The sequence below is a fragment of the Camellia sinensis genome, chromosome 10, assembly GCF_055761805.1.
Source record: "Camellia sinensis isolate YWXY chromosome 10, ASM5576180v1, whole genome shotgun sequence".
In the NCBI taxonomy this organism is placed as follows: domain Eukaryota; kingdom Viridiplantae; phylum Streptophyta; class Magnoliopsida; order Ericales; family Theaceae; genus Camellia; species Camellia sinensis.
Genome location: NC_138970.1, coordinates 81,108,175 through 81,114,795, shown reverse-complemented (window position 1 = coordinate 81,114,795; position 6,621 = coordinate 81,108,175).

The following is a 6,621-nucleotide window of genomic DNA, read 5'->3' as shown; positions in this document are numbered from 1 at the left end:
TATATCGCACCCTCTACACCCTTGTTTCAAAATCAATTCACCCCCAACAGGTGATACTACACAAATAGGAGATGCTAATTGTGCCAACTCCAGCCCCAAAACATATGCAAATACAGCAGATATAAAGGAATGAGATGCACCCGTATCAATCAACACATTGGCAACCGAGTTGCAAAACAAAAAGGCACCTCTCACAACAGATGGAGTCGGTACTAGATCCTGCGCGGTAATAGCATACACACGCCCTGTAGGTCCCTGATCTACCTGCTCACCTCTCGGAGCAAAAGACTACTGCACAGACTGGGACGATGAAGCCCCCTGATTGGCCCTCGAGGCCTGAACTGACTAAGCTGGCTGAAAACTCTACCTCGACCCAGATGTACCAGATGTGCCACTCAACTGCGGGCAAAACCTCTTCAGGTGCCCCGCCTGACCACACTAGTAGCAAGAAAGCAGCTGGCCTCTGCCCTGACTCTGGCTCTAAGGTCGAGCCAAAGATGACGCCGCTCTCTGCCCTCTTCCCCTCTGCGGGCAAGCTGGAGACTTGTGGCCCCACTGACCACATTTGTAACAGGTGATGTCTCCCTGACTGCCTTTCCCAGAGCCTGCACTCGGCACTGGAAAGGTCGATCTATCAAAAGCACCATGTGACTGCTGAGGGTTAGGACCCCTCTGCCTCCTACCGTTCCCCTGACCATCCTGACTCCTCTTGGAGCCCCTCTGTCTCTCCTCCTCCTCCTCCTGCATCATAATCTCCATATGGGCTGCAACATCCACAAGGCGCCCATAGTCCCGGGTCATAGAACCCTCAACTCTCATCTTGAGGCCATGCCTCAACTTCCTCTCAAACTCGATACAACGGCGTTCCTCAGACGCCACAAGCTCAGGTGTGAACCTGGATAAGCTAGTAAATGCGGCCTCAAAGTCGGCCACTGATAAACTTAGCTGCTTGAGCTGACAAAACTGGTCCCTCAGCTTCTTCCTAACAGCTAGAGATAAGAACTTCTTCTGGAAAGCATCTACAAAAGCCTCCCATGTACCACCAACAGGACCTCTCACGAACTTCCACCACTGACCCGCATCCCTCTTAAGCTAGAAAGGTGCCAAGGTCACCTTCAATGCCCCGTCTTCGATGCCAAGCATCTCAAACGTCTTCGTCATCTGTTCCAGCCACTTAACAGCCTTAAGTGGCTCCTTAGGATCCCCAACAAACTCATCCGGATTAGACCGAAAAAACTCTCTCTTCAGAAAGGAAGGCCCTGCCTCAGAAACATGGGCCTGGACCTGATTCTCAGCTCTGAGAATGCCCAAGGATTCCCTCAAAGCTCCTGCCATCTCGCGGGCTAAGGCGCTCATGGCCTCTGACCTACTGGCTCGGCCACATTGGCCTGACCAACACCCTTTTGCTGCGCCGAAACCTCATCCGGTATAGGCTTCTCCTACCTACCACGCCTACCACGTCTACCATTTCGTCCTCGTCCTCATCCTGACATCCTAATAAAGGTAACGAAGACATTAGCACATTCACAAATGTGCCGAAGCTATAACACTCGTGTCCTAAAACATTGGACAACTGTAATTCATTCCATGTAAGCACATAATCGCATAAGCACCTACGAATTTCATTTCTGGATAATGATAGTCCCGAGGTGTTACTAGAGTTCCGGTTAGAAACAGCATTGATCAACTGCTTTTCCAACAAGACTCACAGAAATCCAAGGATCCAATCAACATCCTAGAAACTAAATCCCATACCCAAATAGTCACGTAAACATGTTATCACATAAGCATATAACACTACATGTAAGTCTCTAATAAGCAAGACGAACCCATTATGGTACAAACCACTTCCCGCGTATCTAAAGTATTCGAACCCGGTACGCTCTGATACCAAGTTGTCACGCCCTCAAAATAAAACCATAAATCATACAATCTTGACATGCTTAGACATAAGAGAGTAAAGCATAATTTTATTCATCAGAGTATTCATTACAAAAGTATTACATGTTGACATCAAAAGTAAATGCCCCACGGGCTTACAACTTTCCAAGTCAACACTTGGTTACAAGAAGGAGAGTACTAACTCTACACAAAATAAGCCCTTGGCTTGATATACATGTAATACAACCAAAATAACAAAAAGAGTCTAACAGCCTCAAGCCTCCCAAGCTACGTCCTTAGAGGTGGCATAACACCTGTACCTGAAAATGATGTCCCATATAGGGTGAGCCAACGCCCAGTAGAGATATGCTAAACATAATATGAGCAAAAACTAAAACATTAGCATTTGATAAATGTTTAACTCACATAAATCAATTCATAATTCATTTTAATTACATGACAAATATGTCCATGTTTCATTTCTCTTTCCTTTGCTTAACCGATTCTCAATTCATAACCGTGGCTCAGAACCTGGCCAAACTATTTAAGTGAGATTACACCTCATATCAACAACACTTCCATACATCACAATAGATACACATATTCGTTGTATCAATATTACACAAAACACTTCCATACTTCATAATAGATACACATATGCGCTGTATCAATACTTCAATAGATACACATATTTGTTGTATCAATGGAGTACATCCCTATCTCCTCCCAAACAATATGCGGTTTAGGAGTCTATCCCATATCTTTCCCTAAACCGTGGAGTACATCCTCTATCTCCTCCCACACAACACAATGTATATAAGCATCTATCATATACATGTTCAATCAATACACAAGTTTGATGTATTATTCCATTCATCATAATCAATGACATACAGCCGATTAGTTTTAATTCGCCTAATCATCATGCAATGTCTACAACAATCAAGACTATCTTCCACCGATAGCCCAAAGCAATTATTTCTAAACAGACAATAATTATATCAACAGATAATTTATCAACAATTTCAAAGGTGAGTGATTAATGAATCCAACTCCACCATTCTACCTCATAATGAGCCAATTTCCTTATTTTCACTCAATTTCATATTTCCATAATAAATGTCATTAATTACACTAATGACCCAAATATACCCCAACATGGCATTTTTTTCCTTTCCTCAACAATGACCCAAAGGTCCAAATATTATCAACAACATCAATAATCTCCTTTTTAGACCCAACACACATATGTTTGAATCAAAAGAACAAAACCCCTCTTTCCAATATAACACATCTCAAACCCTAACTTCCCAAATCAAACCATTTATACAAAAAGCTCAACATTTAGGTTAAAGCTCATAAAAAATGAGTAGTTATCCCTACCTCAAAGTCGGAGCTCAAAGGAGGAAGATGAAGAAATTCGAAATGCTCTAAACCCCAATATTTTCGGATCAATATGTAACCCTCAACAAGCTTCACACTTTTTACAAAGGCCCAAGGATAGAAGATCACTCCTACTAGATCAAACCCTAGAGAGAAATTGGAGTTTTAGAGTGAGGTGCTCTCCAATGAAGGTGTTGAAAAGTAAGAGAGAGAAAGAAAGTGTGAAAAGTGATTTAAAATCACCCAGCTGCCATCTGATATACGACTAGTCCATTTGAGCGGAGAATAGGACGCTCGAGCGTCAAGCACAAAAACTGGACCCGCTCGAGCGCAAGAATACCCGCTCGAGCGTCAAGACACAACAGCAAAACACACCCGCTCGAGCGTAGATTACCCTCTCCCAGTATTTTTATAGACATTGAACACCCGCTCGAGTGCAAAAAGGTCCGCTCGAGCGCAACCCGCTCGAGCGTAAGGAAATCCGCTCAAGCGTGAAAAACATATTTGTAGTACTTTTGCAGAAGGACAAACTACTGAAGGTGTGCAAACTCTGCTCGAGCGCGAATGGATCCGCTCGAGTGGACCACCAAAAATCTGGGCCACAAAGAATGAGACTAAAGCTCAACCAACCTGTTCGAAACACGCCCAAGACATTTCTAAACTCCAATCCAAAGCATTAGAGGACAGAAATGAAATACAAACAACTACAACTATCAACGGAACCGAGTCCGGAATACAGTAAATAAGGAAGGGAAAATCGGGATCGCTATAAGAAGGGTCCAACCTCCCAAAACAGTCAAAGTTACCCGAGACAATCCCGCATCCCAACCAAACACAAAATGGGTCGGGTTTTATGGCTGAGCCACTACATGAATTGAATCATTTTGCAATCATCTACACTGTTTCATAAATAGAACTCAATTTAATTTTGTCACTATGAAAAATGTTGTCAGTTTTTTTTAGATAATTTTTATTTTTCTTTTCAAAAAGTACAATATATTGGTCTATGACAAATCAATACGAGATATATTTTATGCGTTAAATTCAAGTAAACCGAACATACCCTGATCTCTTTGAAATAAATTTGAGATTGGACGATTTAGATCAAGCTAAAAAGAAATCTCTTTACACATTAAACTAAAATAAATAGCCTATAAAGTTAGTCTTGTTTGAGAAGTTACAATTTTAACTTAAAATTCAAAAAGTTATTAAAAAAAGTCAATAAATTATACCAAAAAAAGAAAATTCAATGATTCTATTCTCTTAATTTTTTGCACTTTTCAAAAAAAGTCAAAAAGTCATTCTAAACATACTAGGTTTTTTTTTAATCTCATATTTTAGTCAAAAGTTAAAAAATTACTAAAATATCTTATTCCCAAACGAGACTGTCCAACTTACAACTAGGGCTGTTAAATGAACCAAGTTACTTTAGTTCGATTCATTAAAAATTCGTTCAAGATTGACTCGTTATGTAAATAAATCAAATTCAAACATAATTTTAAACTCGTTAATTTTCAAATCACATTTGAACAACTTACTTCTAGAATCAATAAACTTATAAGCACTTTTAAAAAATCAAACTATTCGAATTCAACTCGATAAAAGTTCATTCAATCAATTCATTGTATAAATAAATTAAAATTAAATATAATTTTAAACTCAATAACTAATCAAATCAAATTTAAATAATTTATTTCAACTCATTAAAAGTTCATTCAATCAATTCATTGTATAAATAAATTAAAATTAAATATAATTTTAAACTCATTAACTAATCAAATCAAACTTAAATAATTTACTTATCGATTTCACTCAAACTCACTTTCAACCATATTTACAACTCTACAAACAGTGCTCAATCATCTTTTTTCCCTAGCATAATTCCAACATGGGTTGGAATCATGAACCCCACTTAAACATTGGAAAATGCATGAGATCCCCGTGGGGGTTCTGGGAATCTCTCTTGATTGGTCAAAAATTATTTTTTTTTATTTTTTATTTTTTATTTTCAGTTATTGACAGCCCCCATGTGATGGGGGTGGTGCTTGCTGGGGGTGCCTTGGAGCTGGGGTCTCCAGCATAATCCGTAAGGTCCCCTTGCCACTAGCCCTTCATTTATTTTAGTCCCCACCCATCCTCTCACCAATTCAACCTTTTTCCCTTTCAATCACTTTCTGTTCATTTCAGTTTCTCCTTTCCATTTTCCTTTCAATCACTTTCTCTTCATTTCAGTTTCTCCTTTCCAATCGGTCCACCGACAGATATTTGCAGTATGTTTATAAATTTTGTATCTTGACACAAAAGCATAGAAACAAAAACAAAAACAAAAAATAAAAATAAAAATAATTAGAGAACTTGCGAATAGTTCTTAATAGATAAATTTATTTTCTATTAGGTCCTGAAAAAATTAATGGTATTTTTCATCAAATACTATTAAAAAAAGTTATTAATTGTTAATTTTCAGCGATAGTTTAAAAATTTTGTCACAAAAAATATCACTAATTATAAGTTTTAGCGATAGTTTAAAAAAATCGTCACAAAAAAGTTACTAGTTTTCAACTTTTAGCAATAATTTGAAAAATTCAGTTTTAACTACAATTTATAAAAATTGTGACAAAAAAAAGTCACTAATCGTCAAATTTCAACAACATATACAAAAAAAGTCAGAAAAAATTATTTTTAGTGATAATTTTATTAGAACTTATTTTCAGTAAGACTTGATGGGAATTAAATCCAACTATTAGAACCTAATGGTTTACCCAAATAATTATAAATTAGTGATACATTTTATCAATATTAATTATTAACAATTTTAAAATAATTATAAACTAATGGTACATTTTATCTATATTAATTATTAAAATTATAAACTTCTTCATGTATGGGTAATAATTTTCTCAACTTTCCACTGATGGATAATTTTCCCTAATAATAATAGGTAATTCAATTTGGTTTTTAAATTTTCAAAAGCAGTTTTTGAATTTTTTTTTTAATAGTTATTTTCATATTTTAAGTATGTTTTTGGGAGTTCATGTCACAAATTTAATTTTTAAACTTATTTGGTAATACTTCTAGGTGTCAAACTCTTAAGTCTACAAGGACATGCATTTTCTGTTAAACAAACTTGCCTTGTATTTATTTTGTGCTAAATTTTTTTAACGTCTCATAATTTGAGTATTACAAATTCGTTTTTAATAAAATTGATATCTGTAAAAAAAGTAGACGGCACTTAATAATAACAAGTAATTCAATTTGGTTTTTAAATTTTCAAAACGGTTTTTGAATTTTTTATTTTTAATATTTTAAGTATTGTTTTGGGAGTTCATGCCACAAATTTAAATTTCAAACTTATTTGGC